The 22184-nt window shown below is 35.4% G+C and overlaps 1 protein-coding gene across 3 annotated transcripts in view; it reads right to left on the minus strand.

Annotated features, from left to right (window-relative positions):
* The window catches only part of SOX5 (SRY-box transcription factor 5), a 993423-nt gene that overhangs the window by 394391 nt on the left and 576848 nt on the right, over positions 1-22184 (minus strand). For 2 of the 3 annotated variants that reach the window (XM_082351966.1, XM_082351963.1), the window contains exon 1: positions 1-10350. The exons of the other annotated variant lie outside the window; for it this stretch is intronic. The gene's annotated coding sequence lies outside the window, so the exon portion shown is untranslated. Of the gene's footprint in view, positions 10351-22184 lie in introns of those variants that run through there. 3 annotated transcript variants of the gene reach the window in all.

A 22184-nucleotide genomic window follows, 5' to 3' on the forward strand; every position in this document is an offset into this window, starting at 1 on the left:
ACAGACACGCACGCAGAGATGGTGACTGCCCCGTGCACCGCAGCATCTGGTCAGGGAGTAAGCACACACTCACCAACACGAGATAGTGTGCGTTCTTCACACACACACACACACACACACACACACACTCTCTCACACTCACACACTCAGTCGCTCACACACGCTCTCCACTCCTACTGGGAGGGTTCATTCTGCACAAAAGGCTACATTACAGAGCCCGCCCCAATAAGGGAAAGAGAGAAAAAAAGCCTTCCATTGTTGAGAGGGCAGGTCAGTTGATTAGATTTTCTGTGGAGAATTCCACGAGGAAATTCCCTTCAAAGCCGAAGTGATTAACTGGGGGCTATTCTGGAAATGGAGCAGACAATGGCTCAATAGTCTGCACAGCCAATGTCCAGGCTGGCACTGAACTCACTTAAAAAAAAAAATAAATAAAAGCCAGACTCCCTGTTCTTTTCCACACGTTCCCCCCCCAGCCCCCTCCGCTCCTTCCAACTTCCCCTCCCAATTCCTTTTATTTTGCAGCTGGACAACATTAAGGGCCTTTAAAACCACAAGGGTTGACCCCACAGCAGTTTGATTAGGTCCCACTTTTTTCTCCTGGCGACAGGCAGACAGTAAGTTTACTTTTTTAGACATACACAATGAGACACTACACACAAATTCCAAACAGCAAAATCAATTATTAACCTTATCATATTAATAAATTTATTCTTCATTCAAAGGTTATAACATTTTTGCCAAAGTTGATAATAACAATAATGAGATCCATCATTCACGGGGTATCCTAAAAATACATGTATATACACTACAAAATCAATGTGGAATAAGATTTAGGCATGTCACTATGGAGTTAAGACACTAACAGAACACAGAATTATGACCCACCCTGAAAAAAGCTGTTAACAAGGGATGTGGCAGAAATGACTTGATGCTGACATGATTTTCATTTTCAGCAGTTGGGGAAGGGGAAAGGATATTACTCACTATTCTTTCTTGTCATTAGCCTCAAATTATTTTTTATTATAGCAACAACCCATTCCTACATAGAAAGTGAGAACATTGTTGCATTATTTTAAACATCTATTATTTCAGCACTTAAGGGGGCTACAATCTAACATACTCTAATTGATAAAGTATACAAAAATAATTTTTTCCATTGTTAATGGTGGTTATGGGATTTAGGGAATGGTAGCTGCCTGGCTACAAGCACTTTAAAAAATAGTTTTTAAAGAATTTCCGAATTAGGGAGTCTTGTTTCATCTTGTATCAATAAAGAAAAATGAAGAAGGAGGAAGGGTAGGTTACAAGGAGCAACGGGAGCTGGAGTCAGGAAGAGGAGGAGGCGCGGCGAGGAGAGGATGCAGGGAGAACACAAGAAGGAGACAGAGTGGCAGCATAAAGATAGAAACAAAGATAATGGCCATAAGGCAGGATGCTGAGATCCGTATGGTCCCAGCTGCTATCTTGCTACAGCTACTACCTCTGGTTGTTTCTCTGAAACTCTAATCCAGAAGGTCACCAGAGCAGGTAAGAAAGAGAGTATGAGGGTTTGAGGCCAACTACAGTGTAAAGCAAAGATGCTCATATCACATTCATCCTTGTCTTTGGTTTTGTTTTTATAGACATTTACTATGTGCATGTGTAAGTACACACATGCCAAACAAACACAAAGGACGTATAGGAAAATGTTAAATGGTGTGGAAGTCAGTTTAAGAGCTTAACATATTTCTATAAACATTTCTGCAGCCATTCAAAACAAATTATTTCTTGCAAAATTATCCTTGAAGAAACTGAAATAGACTAGGAACTAGACAGAAAATTTGCCAGATATAATAATGATCATCCTAATAATGATAACTTGAACTAATGGAACTCCAAGCTCATAAAGAATTCTGTTCACATAGATTAGCTCACGGATCATATGCAGCATAGAAAAGTGTGTGGGTATATACAGCCCTAAGTTTCCCAGTGTTTAAACTTTGGCAAAAGGAATTTAAAGTCATACAACTGGTTAGTGGCCCATTTGTTACTTGAAGCCAAATCTTATTTCACTTCTGATACCATAATACAGAATAAAATAACACTCCAGAATTTATACTTCAATGAAAATCCCCAGATGGCACTCACTTTTTAAGTGATTTAAAAGGCTTTCAAGTAATTGTTAATGAATTTAAATTTGATATAATCTCATTGTCACTAAGTTAGTACTATATTTGATGGCTGAATGAAATAAATAGTTTTAAATGTACCTTTCTAGGCTGTAAAAGTTTTCTTTCATTTGAATTCTACATTGCAAATTAACATTTTTGCAAGATTTTAGAAGTCAGCAAAAGAGAAGGCAGCTCCAAAATATTCTCTCAAATCCTGTCATTGATAATTTTATTAAATAATTGAATTGATCCAAGCAACCCAATGCTTAATAGTAAATTACCATTGTCTTCTTTTTATTTTACATTAAATGTTAAAATGTTTAAATATTAAATATGTGCTAATGACTAGCACATAATATGTGTTAAATAAATCTATATTCTTTATCAATTACCTGAAAAGTTCAAGATATTCAATTGGTTACATACCTGGTATTGTCTACATCAGAACTAACATCCCAATGTGATTTTGCTATACTATTATAAGTAGGTCTCCAGAAAGTTTCATATTGTATGTAGATTGAGATACACTTTATCATTCACTGAACATTTATTAAATGCTTAACAACATGTTAAGTACTGTGGCTTTAAAAGTAAAATTCAAGAAAAATTTCCAATAAATCTAATTTTAAAAATATATATGAGCAAAATTCAAATTAATTGTTTTATATGCAAGTTCTCTAGGGTAAATATGGGAAGAAAAGCTAAAACCAAAAGCAAATGCACTAAAAGCAATGACAAGAACTTACTGAACAATAATTAAATTGGTGGGAAATACAAGATGATCTACAAACACAGATGTACAAATATAAATATATCTTCAGAGAGAACCAAAGCACAAACTACAACAGAAACGCCATAAAACATTTAATGAGTCTCTTTGACATTGCCACAGCAGTATTACGGAAAATGGGATGAACCTGAAAAAGTGTGCTTTTGAGCTCATGTTGTTTCCATTGTAGATATAAAAATGAGACTCACACAAACTAAGAAAATATAAGATATGCTAGTGAACACTGCTGGAGAATTCTCAAAGAGAATATCAGGAAACAAGTTATTTCCAAATTTAACCTCTTTCAGACACTGTTTCAAGCAAGTTTTTCTAATATTTCTCTTCTCAATAAAAGGAAGACTATCCATTCCCCTATTTTTAAGACAGAATTGTTAAATATCTTCTATTTTAGTAACTGAAACTGAAATATGTAGTCACAGGTACAGATAACACTTTAATATTTGATACATGTTCCTATCATCAAGCAATAGTTTATGGAATTTGGAAGGTTATTTTTGAGAAATGAAACTTTTAGTATTATAACCACAATGAATTTAATACCAGTGTCAGACAATACCAATATTATGTTGCTTTAACCTGACACAAGAAGGGTTAAGAAAATATTCACCTATTGGTTTTTTTTTTCCCCTGCAGTTATTTGCTTTATCACAAAGTGTTAAAAAAGAACACTCCCTCTCTCAAAAAAAAAAGAACTTCCAACCAATGTACATCTGTGAGCCATTCACCAAATGCCTGGTGAGCTCACCACTGACCTATCATGTGCAGCTTAAAACTTTGACTTAGAGTAGACTAAGTCATTGGACCTCTTTAGAAACATACCTAAGAAATTCAACAGCCTCACTTCCTTTTAAAGACCTAAAATTCAATTCCCCATAATACACTTATGCAAGAGAATTGGCATATAACCCCACCCTCATAGTCTTCTGTATTGTAAGTTGGTTAGTTAGAATATACAGATGAATTGTCCTCAGATCACATTTTTGACCAACCAGTGCTCTTCAATAACACATTCTTTAAGAATGTGTTCACCTTAGAAACTCGTCTCATACTTGTCTCAAAGAGATGATGCCATTCCCAGTAATAGCTCCCACTGTTTGGTATCTTACTATTTATCTCCTTCAGAAGAATTTGAAATAATTTAAAAATGATAGCTTTTAGTGTTTGAGAACTTTGTACCAGTCACTGGGATGCACATAAAATAATCTCATTTAACATTCAAAACAACTATATGAGATATGTAGCTGTATCATCCCAACTACAAACGAGGGAACCAAGGCTTACAAAGAGAACTATTTGTCCGAGGTCCCAAAACTAACAAGTGAAGAAATGGGCAACACCAAAGTTATGACAACTTTCCTCCAAAGTTCTCAAAAGGCACCAAATGTTAATTTATCTCAAATATACCCTAACAGCTATTAAATATCAAGTGTACAGGAAAGTGCTTATAAGAATGTTTTAATGCTAAGAGAATGTTTAAACTTCAAAGTTAGGTTGAGTGATGATTACCCCTTCCTCACAAATAACTTGATATAAAAGATGATTTCTTTATACAACAATTAAAAACAGTTAAGAGTAGTACCCTCATGCCATTTATGGTGATAATAAAGATCAGAATTAGTACACTCATCATAAAGTCTGGCTCTCTTCTTAAATATAATTTCTGAACATTCTCTTTCTAATATGATTACAATTTTGGGTATCCAAGGGAAAATATAGTAGTCCTCACTTTTCTTATTATACTGTACTTAGCTTTCTTCTTGTGATAATGTGGGATGATAAAATGCCACTGTGATGAGATGATGTGAGGTGAATGAGGTAGGCATTGTGACATAGAATTAAGCTACTATTGACCTTCTGATGATATGTCAAGAGGAGGATCAATGTGCTCTGGTGATCCTGGGTCATACAGTCATAACGATGTCAATAGACGGGGATCACAGGCAGAGCAAAGCCGGGTGGTGTGAGATTTCATCACGCTACTCAGAGTACTCGCACAATTTAAAACTTACAAATTGTTTATTTCTGGAATTTTCTATTTAATATTTTCAGACCATGGTTGACCACCATGGGTAACCGAAACCACAGAAAGTGAAACTGCATATAAAGGAGGCCTATCTTCTGGTCGACATGTAAGCTACTCTGCAGTAGTGAAATTTCTGTCTTACAGAAAGGATCATTTCAGGAAAAGATATCTATTAGGAAGATCAACCTAACTTACACTTTAATTTTTTTACTCGTTACACAATCATCTCTCCTTGTGATAAGTGGTGTTGCCTAACTGTCGTCAGTTCATGAGGTTAAAAAAGACATGAACCAATCACTCTGGTGGTAATAGTCAAGACTCCTACTGAGTAAAAAAATCCATATAACCCACAAGGAGAGAAGCCATTCGAATGGGACCATACCTTAAAAAAGTGTTCTTGACCACCAAACTTTGTTATGTATTTCTCAGCCTGGAAAGAAATTCAGGGGACACACTACATTGAGGCAGCAGCAAAGTGAAAAGTAGCACCATAATATTGCTACAATGTGGCTTGAGTTCTTACTTATTAGACAACTTCTATAAAATATTTTAGTGTACATCTTTCAGGGAAGTTTTTCCACTGTAGTCATGGTATGTATTTCTTGATGTTAACTAACCAGAGCAGAAATAAGAGCGAAAACTGAGTAAAATATGAAAACATTTGAACACTTAGCTTCATTTTTAAGTTGATTTCACTTGTCTATTCTCTATATTCTTCTTTGATTGCATACTAAGTAAATGACAAATCTTATTCATGGTAAATTAAAATATTATCTATTAACAATGTTCAGCCTATTTACAGCTAGAACACCACAGAGGAAAGAATCGTAGCTAAGCTGAAAGGAGGCCTGAGCTCTAAGCCTCTATTCCTTCCTTACTAGTGGTGTGGTCTTGTCTACAACTTTAACATCTCAGGGAAGATGATTTTTAAGGTCCCTCTCGACTCTCAAGTTCCTATTCTTTAATCTCTTCTTTGATAAATCAATTTATAATCTGCAAAGTAAAATTTCTTACCCTTCTCAGTTTTGTTCCAGTTATATGCCCTTTTAAAACTGTTTTAAGAACAGCCCTTGTACTTTATTTTAACCCTTTAAAGAATGCGATAACTCTACATTCACACATCAATATAAGATTGTGAAGAAAAGCATCTTTTATTAATTAAAGTTAGTTTGGCTAAATTCAATTAAATTAAAACGACCAGGAGAACTTAACTGGTCACAAAAAATGACCACACTTTCAAAAGAACTAACTTTATGACTAAATTCACCTATTTACGATTCTGAAAATTTTGTGCTTGAATTTTCAAGTCACAACTTTCATTTTTTCTGATAAGGACAATCACATTTATTGGCATTATCTAACTCAATGAGAGAATTAACAGCAGTTTATTACTATATTCAACACATCATATGCGTGTGATGGCAGTGACGGGCACTGTAGGGAGAAATAAATACAAGGGATTCTGCCTTTATCTGAAATTTCAAGACATCAAATGAGAAACTCAGAGACAAACTAAAAAGCTGAAATGGGAGAAATCCTGACAGGCAAATTATGTTCAAGAAAAACTAGTTTTTAAAATGAATTTTGTGGACACTGTGTAGAACTCCTGCCAAATACATAGCTTCTTTATTTTTCATGCTATTGTTAACAAAAATGACTTACTGCCATAATTTAGAAAATAATTCAGTCAGACTATGCACAGGATTAAAATGCAAAAAAAACCCCCAGACATTATCAAAAGACTGTATTCATTCAATTACTCAGTAAGTATGTACAGAATGTTTAATTTACACTTGTATTGTAAACCATCTATACATATTAAAATTTTATTGTTTATAATGTATACTTTCATAAATGGAAAAAAGATGAATTGATATTTGTAAATTTCTCTAAAGTCAAAGAACTGTTTAGGTATCAAATGGTACGTTAGTATTTAAAAACACTTAAATGTTAATTAACTCTAAACAAATCATGGGTCTGTAATCTGAAACATTTATTTTTAAGTTTTGCTTAAAGTCAAAGCACAGACTAAAAGACTATAAGCATTTGTAAGATATGTCAGCATCATATGCACATCTTAAAAAAATAAAAATGCATGCCCTTCCTGGTTTGAGGACCAAACTTCAGATTTATTCAGCCTTTATAGGTGGACCATTATTCTTAATCTTAAAGAGCAAGTCAACTTAATAAGCACTGTTCTAGTATTGAGTGTGTTCCTTGAATTTTACTAGACATATTGAGGGGGAAAAAATGAATCAATACACATAATTTTTTTATGAGCATCTTTTCTGGCCAGAGCATTCTCATAAAAGGTGAGGACACAAAGATAAACATTTTTTTTTCAAGGAATTATGACCTGGGGCAAAATATGGACATCCTGTTCCAATAAAAATATTATCAAGTTCTTACTAACTAGAAATCTACGATTTTCACACAGGTTAATTCATTTAATTTTCAAAACAAATCTGGAATATACCAGTTACAAATATTAGTTCCATGTCACAGAAAAGGTAAGTGAAGTACAAGAACAAAAATTATCTAGCTTCGGATTACACAACTAGTAATAGGCAGAACCCCAGTTTGAACCCAAGTCTTCCAATTACCAACCTAGTGCCTGTTCCACTCTACAAGAGAGCTACTTCCAAAAGTTATCACAACGTAAGATTAAATGATAAAAGTATTATTTAGTGAAACAAAATTATGTGGGATTTTAAGTAACAAGTGACTTTAAAATAACTATTTTCTGAGGCTTCCCTGGTGGCGCAGTGGTTGAGAATCTGCCTGCTAATGCAGGGGACACTATTTTCTGAAGTTCAATAATTTTAGTATTAGTTTGTTGGAGTTAATAAAATATAGATTAGAGAATCAATTGAAAACCCCAGAAGCACTATGAGAATTCAGAATTACAGTGGGGAACAAAAGCAGTATAAAGAAATCAATAGCTTTTGTATATATAGGATGACCCCCAGTTATCAAAAGATAATGGGAAAAAAGACCCCATCAGCATTACTAACACGAAAGATAAAATATCTAAGAATAAAATCATTCACATAAAGACCTATTTGAACAAAGCTTAGTTATCAAAAGATAGTGGGAAAAAAGACCCCATCAGCATTAGTAACACAAAAGATAAAATATCTAAGAATAAGATCATTCACATAAAGACCTATTTGAAGAAAGCTTTAATACAATATGGAAAGATATACCATGTTCCTGGATAGGTAGCATCAATATCATTTCTTTCTAAATGACAGTATAAATTTAATAAGTTCAAATTAAAATACCAGCATATGCTTAAAACACTACACAAACTAATTAAAAAGTTTGCCTGAAAAAATAAATAAGAAAAATCATTTTAAAAATCTGAAAAGGAATAAGGGCTCAGGTAACCAGATATTAAAATATAATATAGAGTCTCAATGATTAAAACAATGTATATTGAATGGATTGAAAAGCCAAAGGAATAGAAAAGAAAGTACAGAAAATACCCAAACACAGAAGAAAAATTCAGTATATTTTATCTAGTGAATGATATAGGTGGCTTTCAACAAATGCTCAACAATTACCTCATGACAAAGGCAAACAGGAATATAAATTCCAAATGGATAAAGATTTAGATGTAAAGAATAAAACCATAAATCCACCAGAAGAGAATATGAGCAATCTGCAATATAATCTTGGAGTAGTCTTACTGTTTTGGAAAAACAGTATACTCAACCCATATCAAAGGAATGAGATAGCCTCCATAATATGTAAAGAGCTCTTTGAAATCAATGAGAAAAAGGTTAACAATCCAATAGTAAAACAGACAAATAATATAACTTATTCAAAGAAAAGGAAATAGAAGTGGTTCTTAAACAAAGGAAAGATGCTAACATCCTTTAACTTAAGTGCAATTTACAACTACAAGGTGACTACTATTTTTTTTAACCTATCAGTTTGGCAAAAAATGAAAATTTTAACATTTTGTTAGGCTGTATTATTCATTCATAAATAATTTGTCCCCCTTGCTAAACTTCCCTACAGTGGATTTTACTTCCTACTCCACTACTTTGCCTTAGACACGTTACTTGCTTTGGCCGATGGAATATGGAGCTTTCTCTGTGAATGTCTGATTTGGCTCAGCTACCTTATCTTGTTTCTGCCTTCCACCATGAAAATAGCATATCTCAGATAGGTGCCAGTCCATCAGCCTGGGTCTTAGAATGAGAAGAGACATGGAGTCAAACGGACCCCAACTCAGTCCAATCAGGCCAACACGCAGCTGACCCACAGAGACCTCATGTTACACATGCAGAAAAAAAATTTTTTTTAAACTGTAATCCATGGACAGAGTACGGTTGTTTGTTAACACAGCAAAAGCTTACTAGCACTTATAGTCTGTTTATGACTTATGGAAACACATGTTCTTGTATATTACTAGTAGAAATGTATGTCAATATAACCCTTCTGGACAGCAACTTGGAAACACCTACAAAAATTACAAATGCAATTCCACTTCTGGGAATTTATTAGATATACTTTCAAATGGGCCGAATGTTACATATTCAAAGTTTGTCACTGTGGAACAGCATGTAATAGCACAGAATTGTTAACAATCCAAAGGTCATTAATCAGGGAAACAACAAAGCAATGGTATACTATAAAGCTATTAATAAAAGAAAAAAGAATGTAACTCTGCACTGATATAAAAACATCTTCAATATAATAATTGCTGATATATATATATAAAGTTAAAAAAGCAAGGTACATATCTAAGAACTGAGTACAATGTGCTACAAAATGTGTGAAAATAAGACATCAAGTTTCTTTTTGCTTATATGTATATAAGAAAACCTTGGAAGGATATACAACAAAATGAAACAAAATGGTTATAATTGTGGGGACAGGGGGAAGTCAGAACTGGACAAATGGAAGATAGTTATGAGATTAAAACCTTTCTGCTGTATGCTTTTTAAAGCTTTTTATACTTTTTCTTTATTTTGAATGTGAATCCATTATGTTTTCAAAAAAAGTTAAATATACATAAATTAAATTAGTTAAATACACATCTAATTAAACTAAAAACTCTCCCATGGCTGCTCATCAACGATACACAAGATTTCTCAAATTCGTATCAGCAGACCCCACACATCTTATTCTTAGAGACTTGTAATTAGTATGTAAATTTTGTTATTAAAAAGCATTTTACCTGCTAAAAAGACTAAAAATCTCATTTTTAAAAATAATCCTCAGGCTTCCTTCCTGGCACAGTGGTCAAGAATCAGCCTGCCGGGCTTCCCTGGTGGCACAGTGGTTGAGAATCTGCCTGCCAATGCAGGGAACACGGGTTCGAGCCCTGGTCTGGGAAGATCCCACATGCCGTGGAGCAGCTGGGCCCGTGAGCCACAATTACTGAGCCTGCGCGTCTGGAGCCTGTGCTCCGCAACAAGAGAGGCCATGACAGTGAGAGGCCCGTGCACCGCGATGAAGAGCGGCCCCCACTTGCCGCAACTAGAGAAAGCCCTCGCACAGAAACGAAGACCCAACACAGCCAAAAATTAATTAATTAATTAATTTTTTTAAAAAAAGTAGATTTCTCTAAGTCATAATACAAAAAAAAAAAAAGAATCAGCCTGCCAATGCAGGGGACACAGGTTCGAGGCCTGGTCTGGGACGATCCCACATGCCGCGGAGCAACTAAGCCCGTGTGCCACAAGCTACTGAGCCTGCGCTCTAGAGCCCGTGAGCTACAACTACTGAAGCCCACGTGCCTAGAGCCCGTGCTCTGCAACAAGAGAAGCCACCGCAATGAGAAGCCTGCGCACTGCAACGAAGAGTAGACCCTGCTCATCGCAACTAAAGAAAGCCAGTGTGCAGCAACGAAGACCCAACGCAGACAAAAGTAAATAAATAAATAAAAAATAGTCCTCAATTTAATATTTTCATAGAACATGATTTTAGTTTCGGATATAAATGTTTCTTTAACTGAAATTCAAAGACCCCAGTGAATATATCCTTGGGGGTATATAATATTTTTCTTTAACAGAGGCTTGTATATAGTTAGAAGAGTTTGAGAGATGATAGCCTAATTATAAATAAAAGTCCTTAACATGTCACATTTGACTTCCAATGCTCTGTCATGGTCTTTTTACCCAACCAAATCTCTCCTACATGCCATGAACTTCATGCTCCTGCTGTACCAGGCTGGTAAAGTTGCTGGCAAACAGCCTGTTGCTTCTTCCTTCAATGCTTTTGTGTGAAATATGCATTCCTCCTGGAATATCTTCCACACTCCCTTACCCCATTTTATCATGCTAATTGCTACTCATCCTTTAAGATTTGTTGAAGCTGCAGACTCCATTGGAATCCCATGTTGATCCCTTACCTGTTATCCTTCTTGGGACTCCCATAACAGGTAGAACGTAAGTTCCCACTACTTAGCTCTAAGCTCTAAAAAGATGGATGCTCTGTCTTATTCATTATTGTATCTTCCAGACTATTTCAATGTTCTGTAATACCCATGGCATGCTCTATCTGAAGAAAAAGATCAGGAGACTTCGGGACCCTACGTCTGTGTGTCCTGGTATCAGGCCATTGCACAACCTGTTTCCCAAGGCCAGGACACGCTCCCCATCACCGCCTTTACACCACGATTAAGTATTACCTCCTCAAAGAAGCCTTCCCTAGGCTAGGATTGAAGTGTAAGAAACAACATGGGGTGGAAGGTCAAAGTCCATGGACAACTGTGGTGGTATTAACAGAAGTTTGGAAGTTGGGGTTTTTTGTGGGAAAAGTGATGCTACATTGAATTTGACATAATGGCAGAACTTCTGAGTAAAGGTTTCTAACTTAGAGATGGAAATATTACACTGAAGTGTGTAAAAGTATCATAGTAAAAGTAGATTTTATTTCATAAGTATGAAAGCCTGTTTAATAAGGTGAGTAAAGTACTAAACTAGAAAAAATAAAGTTTCAAGAAAGGACAAACATAATGACAATTTTTAAAAAAGAGGCCTATTTTTTTTTTTGAGGCCTATTTTAAAAACCATTGATTCTGGCAATTTAGTCAGTAACTGGTGAGAGATGCTCTTGAAATACCAAAAGAAAAGAGTTCATCTCTGATGAAATGAAACCATAAATTCCATAGCCTTCCTCCACCTCTCTGCAAACACACACACACACACCCCACACACACATGCATGCACACACACACACAACTATTTTATTCCCTTCCATAAAAAAGACTCTACAAACAACACAGGGTCTCCATATTAAAAATTACATTAGAAACAGAAAAGCATCAACTGAAGGCATACTCTAGGAAAACTATACCAGGGAGAGAAGAAAATGTAGAAAATTTAAAATGTCTAAAGTTTTAAGGAAAAAATAATGGACTTCTTTATTAATTTTTTAATGGCAATAATCCCTGTCAAATACAACTACCATTACATTTTTCCAGGAGCCCAGATGCTATTTTGGCAATTAGGCAGTCACTGCCATTTTGATTGCATTTAAAATGATCAAGTATGCAATTGCCCACTGTTGTCCTTTTCTTCCAGTACAAAGATTTAAATCTTATTTTTGATCTAAAAATATTCCATTTATATCTCTTTGTTGATAGATTTTCCTGTTGCTTTATTTCAAGGTCCTGTACAAATCATTAGTGACATTATGCCAAAGGCTGAACATCATAAGCAACCTGAACAGTTTGATTCACCTAAAAAGCAACACACAATTCACTGAAAGAAAATGCAATAATGATCCCATCCAACTAAAACTGTTAAATTAAATGGAGAGAATCTAATGATTTCCCCTATCATTCTGATATTCTGGAAACATGGCAGGGGAACAATAAATACCAACACATATGTTGAAGATGTCCACTCTTTTTTAGCTTAAGGAAAGCAAGTGAATTCTTTTAAAGAAACTGCCCTGTTACATAAAGAACATTCAAATGGATGCATCTAAGTGCAAAAAAGGGGCAAATAACCTCCTAAATTAATACATACTTAAACAAATTCTTAAGCCAATTAAACAAATAGAAAGCTATCCAATTAAGATACTGAGGAAGCACAGGAGAAAGTAGGAACTGCTGCCTGAACATAAGACCAGTTATGAAAAACACAAATGAGAAATCACATTCTATTAGTTCAAAACAATAAATTTATCTCATTTCTACTTTTCTATAATTTCTGTCAAATACATATGATCATGTTTTCTGTCACATATATGCAATTCTGTCTACATACCTATAGTTTAAGAAATTACAAAAGCAGATGCAGAATTCAAGGAACTGTCCTTGATTTCTGAATCTGACATATCCATAAAAGAGCAAAATTCAGTGTCAGGGAAACCCAGACTGGTTAATTTAATGGCCTGACCTTAGAGAGCTTTCAGAGATATGTTTAACAGGATTAAACAACTGACTATATCCTAAGTCCAGCATGCACACATGCATGAATGAGTGAAGTACAAAAAGTTGAAAGACTACAAATTTTATCCCATTCATAATTTCTGCATTTGAAGTGTATAATATTTAAATATGCATTCTGTAAATAAAACTAGGCTGCTAATAAACTAGTTATGACTGATTAATTAAAATATAAAGCAGTAATCTTCAAACTTTTTAGACTTGGAACACTTTCTCAAAAACAGCCCCCCCCCCAAACCCCCAAAACTTAGGGAGAATAGAAATATTAGAGAATAAGGGTGATTTTGTATGGCGGAGGCTGCAGCAGAGTTGGGATGGAAGAGAATTCCACTAAACCTTAGAAAAGTTAGAAAAGCATCCCATCAAAAATAATTCTAAATGTCTGCAGAAGCAAATTAAGATATATTAGGGGAGGGAGATAAATATTAGAATACTAAAAGGATTTAAACTAGGTACTTATAAACATTTTATAACACGTATCCTATGTTATTTTATCACAAGTTTGCTCTTTTTCCCTCCATCTTATTTTTTCACTATCCTCAAATACTACACAACTATAACTGTCATATTTTCCACAATTCACATGTATTCCTCAGAAACACTCCTTCACTATATCCCCTTTATTTACTTTGCAACCAATCCTGGGGCAGAAAAGATATACCTAAGTTACTAAGTATTTTATGTTTCTTTGAAAGATACATAGCTGTCCTGTTAGCACAGGGGTTCCATTATAGGATGTCCTGAAGAATACAGCATGTTCACATCTCCCTCTAGGCCAATCTTGAAAAGGAAGCTAACATAATGTACTCCTACGGAAGACTGTTCATTGTTTGAATGTGTAAAGTCCAGCATAACAATGGGTAATTCCCTAAGTGTTCGCCATATACTTTATTACTCCTTGATATACGTTTATCACATATATACGTAAAACTTAATACATTCTTACATACATATATGTAATATACCAGCTAACCCAACACAACCATTTACCTTAGTGTTTTTCAAACACTTCAAGTAACTCAAATAGGGCAATAAAGGCTTTGACTATTTTAAATGTAAATGTATTCTTGGTCATATAAATACATATACACGGGCATCAGTATATCTACAAAATCAAATTTACATGTTTCCAGTAAGTTCTGGCCCACCTTGATAAACGAATCTTTGACAGTGACCCGTGACATCAGAAAGCTGGCAGGCGGCGCTTGCAAAGAACTAAACTTGGAGAATCAGCAGGCCAGAACCAAGGCAAGGGTCGGGGTGGCAGGTTCCCGGCAGCCCCTGCGCGGGCAGGGCACGAAGGGAACGTGCCTGGCGTGCGCGATGACGTCAGCAACGTGCCCTGCGCAGATACCGTCTGCCGCGGCAGGATTATCGCCGTGGCAGCGCAGTCAGCTCACTGCCCTTCTCGTGGGGGCCGGTGCAACTTGTCCATATCCAGTGTCTAGAACAGGTGGTCAGTGGCATGGGCAGTGCCCCATCAGTCTCAGGTGGCCTGCACTACCATGTTTGAGGGGACGACCTAACTGCCTATCAACTTGTTCTTTGGTTTTACCGACGATTTACCCGATTTGGTTTTACGGGTTTAGCACTGGCAGCCAGAGCGTGTTGGACCATTGTCGGGTCCTGCCTCAAAAACACTAGCCACCGCGGCCAGGTGGTGGCGGGGACCTCAGGCACGAAGACCAGAAGTAAAGCGCCCCAGCACTGGACAACTTCCTGGACAAACTGTGGACGGACCCTCCGCATAGGGGCTTACAATCCCCTTGTGGTTCTCTGAGTGTTTAACAACCATGACCATTAGGCAGACGTGCATACCAAAGTAACCTATGTTTTTGCATTCTTACAATTGGCTTTGTAGCACCTGGAGACCAACTATCAGACCACAGTAATATTCTGCCTTGTAAGTTTTGTGTTGTCTAGTACTTGATGCAGATTATTTCATTATTTCTTCAAGATTTCAAAGAAGCAGTAGAAATGTCCTTTTGCATGTTCAGTCTTCCGGGTTAAGTGTGGGGTAAGAAGGGATGAGAATCCAACACTTTTTTTCCCTCTCCTCCCTTACATTTCTTCCTCCCCATTCACAAGGAAACCCAATATCCCCGCTCTTCCGCCCCCCAAAAAAGCGAGTGAACACATTAAGAGGTTTGCTTGGGTAAACGGCCTGTACTGGACTTTTTTCCTTCGAGACAAAGGAAAGGAACAAGTTTGTTTCTATTTTGGCAGAAACTGAAAGGAAATTTTGTGTAGTGTCTGTCATAAAAAGCTAAGTAATATGTTTTATATTTCAATATATTGTATATATTGAAAATAAACATGATGTAAACAAAATATTTTATTTGACGAGAAGATTACAGAAATGCAATGAAGAAGAATATATTGAACTGTCCAGTAAAGTTAATGAAATCTTATTACTGTAATTAGCAAATAGGCCAGTTTCTAAACAATTTATGTACATGATAGCCAGGCAAATTTTTATGTAATATGCATACTGAGTACCTAGTTATCTATAATAGAAATGTATTGATTGGGTTATATATCCCCCCAAGAAAATCTCAGAAGAAATATAATATAGTGAATAAACACAAACATGTATTATGTGAATTCAGAGAACCTAGGTTCAAGTCTTAATTCTGCCCTCATAGCTCTCTGATCCTCAGTTGCCTCACTTGTAACTTGGGGACGATAACAATACCTATCTAGCAAAGATGTTTTAAATAATATTACAATAGACATGAAAAAATGCTTTGTACACTGTGAAATGCAATATAAGTGTTAGCAGTTATTTCAGCCAATGAGGTATTGTATATAAACTTAGAAAAGTAAATCCAGTGCACAAAATAAGTCATACAAATTCCTATGTAAAATGATCTCTTTCAATAATACTACTCTTCATACCAGTGATTACATTTTCCTCTTGAGTGAATGATGCTGAAAAGAGCAATAAGATGGTTTTCTAGTAGCTGTATGTTTAACCCACCGTCAATTATTTTCAGATTGTTTATGTTGCACACAATGTGTACCATAAGAAAGGAAACAAAAACATTAAGATTCTGGAAATGAGCTTTTAAATGTTAAGATTATTTAAGCATTTCATTTATTATACGATTTATATGATGTATAGCATAAGCATGCATACACAGTAAGGAAATGAATTTTAGAAGTCGACACTAGGTGGGTCCATAGTAATGAACTGAACATTTTAAATTGAAATGTGAGAAATATCTGTGTTTAAAATAGATGGATTACAGCTCAAAAAAAGCCAGTTGAAACACAGCAATTTGAAAAGCTCAATTGGTATTTTTAAAAGGTAAATATACATAAATAGGAAATATAAAAAGTAACTAAATATACAAGGTAGTCTAAATTATTTTTTAATTTAGTGATTTAGTATCTGCCAAAACAGTTTCTTTTCATAAAAGTATACAGACAATATGCAACATGGAGTAGAAATAGGAAGGTAATGTAGGGTCTATAAGTTATCTAGAATAATATTTCCCCCAATAAATGTCTTTTCTGATTAAAAACATTAATTTAAAAAATATCCTTATAAATTCAAAATAATTTTAAGCCAATGTCTATAACAAAAACACTGCATTTTATCTCTGCAATAAAACATGGCAGGATAGTAGGAAACATGTAAAACAATATTTGGTTATAAGAGAATGGGAAACTGGAAAGACTTTCAAACCAAGTATAATAATAAGAAATTAAAATGATTACTTATGATAAACAGACCTTAATTTTCCTGTCATTATACTCTGATTGGCCTGGCTTTGGTGTTTCCATCTAAAATTTTTTTGAAGATTATAAAGTTTAGTTTTGTGGCTGAGAAGATCCCTATAATATCATGGATATTATAATATACAGATCAAGGATAATCATAGCTTACATTTAGTAAGTGCTTACTAAGTAGCAACGCATTGTCATAAACACGCTTCAACCAATGCTTTCAGGTAGGCACCCTTGTTAGTATCATCCCCATTGGGGTACAAAATCAGAGATATTAAATAATTTTCCAATGGTCAAACAAATAGTAGATGGCAGAACATGGATTCCACATGCCTCCCTAGTACTGGTTCTTCAACCCTTTTCAGATAAACTTCCTCAAAATGGTGTCTACTCTTGCTGTTACCATTTAACAACCTCACATTCACTTCTCAAGGAAACACAGTATAGCTTTCACCCACACACAGCACTACCAAAACTACTATTTCTAAGATTGACAATGGCCTCCATATTACTAAACCTAGTGGAAACTTCAATTCTTATACTACCTGACCTTGGCCAAGCCTTCCTTTCCTCAACATTGTCTTCTCATTATTTCCATTACAGCAGAGCCCCTGTTTTTCATCATTCTTCTCTGTCTGCCCCTTCTTGGACTTCTTTGAGTGTTGTTCCTTCTATGCTCAACATTTGAATGTTGTGGCTGCTTGGTTTGAGCATCAGTTCTCACTCTTCTCTCTCCCACTGGACAATTTCATTTAATCTCTCAATTTTGGTAACATCTAAATGTCAAGACTCCAAAATAATATTTCTATCTCAGACCCCTCTTCTAATTTTAGATCTCCACTTGGATGTCTTATAGGCATCTCAAACTCAACATGTCCTGAAAGTAAACTCATCACCTCTCTACTATCCACCTCTCTACCGTCCACTCCATTCTATCATGATAAATGGAGTCAACATCCACCCAATTGCTTGGGCCCAAAACCCCAGGATTCAGTTATTCTTGACACTTTCCTCTCCCTCAGGCTCCCAAATCTGTTTTGTCTCAAAGTCCTTCTAGTTCTGTGTCCTAAATGTATCTTGAATCATTTCATTGTCTCTAATGTCATTGTGACCACAATAGTCCAAAGCATATCATCTCCAGCTAAAGTACTACAACTTCTTCTCAGGCTGTCTCTACATGCTCTCGTTCCCACCAGTCCATTTCGTCCCCAACACAATACTCAGACTGACGTTCTTCAAACAAAAATCATTTCCCCTGCTTAAAGTCCTTCAGTCTTCACATTTTCACTTAGAATAAAATCCATCACCCTTACTGTGGCCTACACAACACCTCTTTAGTGCTACCAAGCTCCAGTCACAGCATTTTAGCTCCATTATCAGGATGTACCAAGTCATCTCTGAACTAAGGCTTCTCTCCTCTACTATTTTCTTCGTTTGTAATAATGTTTATCCAAATTTTTATTTGGCTAATGTCTACTTTATTTCAATTTAAATTCGACTTGTTCGGTGTAACTTTTCTTTAGCTCCAGGTTAACCTAGCTCAGCCTAGTTTTCATTATTGGAGCATCAATTGTTGATACTCCACTTGTCAACAAAGTGATAGCTTCACAGGGTAAAAAACTTCAAAAGGTATGAAACGGTACTCCAGCTAGAGTCAGGCATTATTTTAAAGATGGCAGGGTATGGTTCCAGGTTTCATTCTTTTGGTTTATTATCAAAACAGCAAACAAATAGTACAAATATTTTACCTGAGCTCAAGGAAACAAGCATGAAGACAAAGTTCCACAATGACATTCTAACAAGCAGGACTCGGAAGTTCTGTTATCGACAGTCCTCTCCCCCAGCTAAGTGACTCATTCACCAAGTTGGAGAAACCCAGAAACCTTTCACTTCCTAATAGCACATCAGCATGCATGAGTGCACCGTTAAGGTATAACACATTCTTGCTGGGCAACAGTTAATCACAGCAGCATTCTATTTAATACTGTGACATTCAGTAGTATGGCCTATCCCTCAGCCTATCATATGAACAGAAAAGTAATGACTCCCTTCCTCCTAACAAAAAACCACAGACTTTCAGCTTTTTAGCAACTTTATTGAGATATAATTCACACACCATGCAGTTCACCCATTTAAAGTTCACTCTTCAATGGTTTCTGGGATATTGCATTATTATTTTTTTAAGTATGGAGATAAATACATATGTAAAAATATTTACGATTTTAAGTGTACAATTCAGTGGTATTAATGACATTCACAATGTTGTGCATCTATCGCCACTATCTATTTCCAAAATGTTTTCATCACCCCAAACAGAAACTCTGTATTCCCCATCTTCCCTTCCACTCCACCCTCTGGTAACCTCTTATCTACTTTCTGTCTCTATGAATTTGCCTGTTATACATATTTAATGTAAGTGGAATCACATAATATTTATCCCTTTATGTCTGGCTTATTTCACTTAGCATGATGTTTTCAAGGCTCATACATATTGTAGCATGTATCATTTCTTTTCTAGGTAACAATATTCTATGATATGAATATACCACATTTGCTTATCCTTTCATCTGTTAACGGATATGTAGGTTGTTTCCACATTGTGCCTATTGTGATAGTGCTACAATGAACACTGATATACAAGTCTCTGTTTGACTCTCTCTTTTCAATTCCTTTGGATACATAACACAGAACAGAATTGCTGGATCATATGATAACTCTGTCTAGCTTTTGAGGAACCACCAAACTCTTTTCTATAGCATTCCTACAAGCAACATTAAGAGGGCTCCAATTTCTCCATATCCTTGCCAACATTTAATATTTTCCATTTTTTTCTGTTTGTGTGTTTTGCTTTTTCCTATAGCCATCCTCGTAGGTGTGTCAGCTGACTTACTTTTGTACAACTAATGCAAATTTATCCAGGGAGATTACCATCATAATTACCACTACTGCTTCTTCTACAGTGGAGAGATTTAGATTTAAATAAATATAAATGTGGGGCTTCCCTGGTGGCGCAGTGGTTAGGAATCCGCCTGCCAATGCAGGGGACACGGGTTCGAGCCCTGGTCCGGGAAGATCCCACATGCTGCAGAGCAACTAAGCCCATGCGCCACAACTACTGAAGCCCGCGTGCCTAGAGCCCGTGCTCCGCAGCAGGAGAAGCCACCACAATGAGAAGCCAGTGCCCCACAACGAAGAGTAGCACCCACTCGCCACTACTGGAGAAAGCCCACGTGCAGCAACGAAGACCCAATGCAGCCAAAAATAAATTAATTAAATAAATAAATTTTTAAAAAATAAATTAAATGTGTAAACTATACAATTGATTCACAGATGGCAAAGCTGTGTAGAATTTTTTTCACATATTCCCAAGTCTAGGGAAAAAAAATGTAATCAATTGAATGTCTTTTCAATAATTCTCATATTTTGGAGAAAGTACTGGAATTGCTGTTAAATCATTTACCTTTCCCAAGTCTGTTAATTATTTTGCCAGTCAAGAGATTTGGGGAGGAGTAAAAACATAGATTGAGAACTACTTAATGCTAAATACTGTGCAAGCACTTTAAACACACCATATTATATATTCCTCAGAATAGATAAAAATAGGTAGTTATTATTTTTCCATTTTATAGATAAAAAAATGAAGCTCTAAGAGAACCATATTTACAAAAGGAGCAGAATTAAAATAACAGTGGTTCTCAAAATTTTACTAGATATTCATTTCTGCATTCAATGAATGTGAATTTGGGAGTCAATAAAATCTTGCATACCATCACCAAATATAAAATATAAAAATTATACTGCTTTGGTTAAAGGATGGGGAAAGGCCAGGAGATGTACCCTGACACCTTGTACACCAAGGCTGCCCATCTATCTGCAGTCAGACATTAAAAAAAAAAAAAAGTAGATGATACCAGTGTTCTTTAAGCTATAATGTCAGTTGAGTATTTTTATTTAGGAGTCAGAAACAGAGCATAGACAAGTCAGGGTAATACAGATTACAAACCTAAAAAGTTGGGATACTAATAAACATATCCTGGAAAGAGTCCTAAAATATTTTTCTATTTTTTAAAAATTTTATGCCTTGGCTGCAGTTGTTGACAATAACATTGTTTATCTTAGTGATGCAAAGAAAACTCTACACTCTTATTCCAAATCAAAGGTAAAAAAATCACCTAGACATGATCTAGTATTAAAAGATAAAGGGATTACGGGGAGAGGAATCATCATAGATAGATGAATTCATAATCAACCTATCTTTTCTTTTCAACATCTTAGATTGTGATCTTCCTGTAAACAATTAGGTCCATGCTTTAGTTCTCTGAAACCACTAGGTTCTGAACAAGAATTACAGGAAGATACTATGGGAAGAGAATGAATCATTTTGCAAGAAAATGAAACAGAAAAGTAATTTGTGGAATCATAATTTTAAAATGAATGGATTGACACAGAAAAGGAAAAACAAATGATTAAGGACGCAGTTTTAGTGACAGGAAAATAAAGGGAGACTCAGAGAAAAAATAGAAGAATCGGAAAATTTGAAACGTATTATACGAAAAGATAAAACATTAAGGAAGAAAATATTCCAGATATGTTTGGGAAGAAAAATCCATAAAAGCAGGTTGACAAAAAGGAGCTAAAATATCAATCTAAAAGTAAATCATTTCTATTTGAAGATAAGGTAAAATAAATCACTTTTATTTCATTATACATCTGCCTAGCAGTAAATTTGTCAGTTACAAGAAAAAAGTAAATTAATTTCCATTAGTCTTTTTTACTTATATCTAGGCATTATAGACTCCTAATCACTAGAAGTAGAAATATAGCAATGGAAAATGTTCAAATACTTTATTTAAATAAAAGTAGATTTGCAAAACTCTCGAAATACTATATAGATAGCCAGTGAAAGAGCACCATCTAAATCTTCCTTTACCGGTTTCTTTTCCCATTGACAACTCAGGACAATAACAAGAAAGCCAAACCAGACCCTAATTCTTAAGATGGATTTGATGTACTTCTTTAAAAAATAAAACACGAAAGACCAAATACCAATACCAAGTTCATTGTTTAGGGTCC

Source organism: Balaenoptera borealis (assembly GCF_965194805.1).
Source record: "Balaenoptera borealis genome assembly, chromosome: 13".
In the NCBI taxonomy this organism is placed as follows: domain Eukaryota; kingdom Metazoa; phylum Chordata; class Mammalia; order Artiodactyla; family Balaenopteridae; genus Balaenoptera; species Balaenoptera borealis.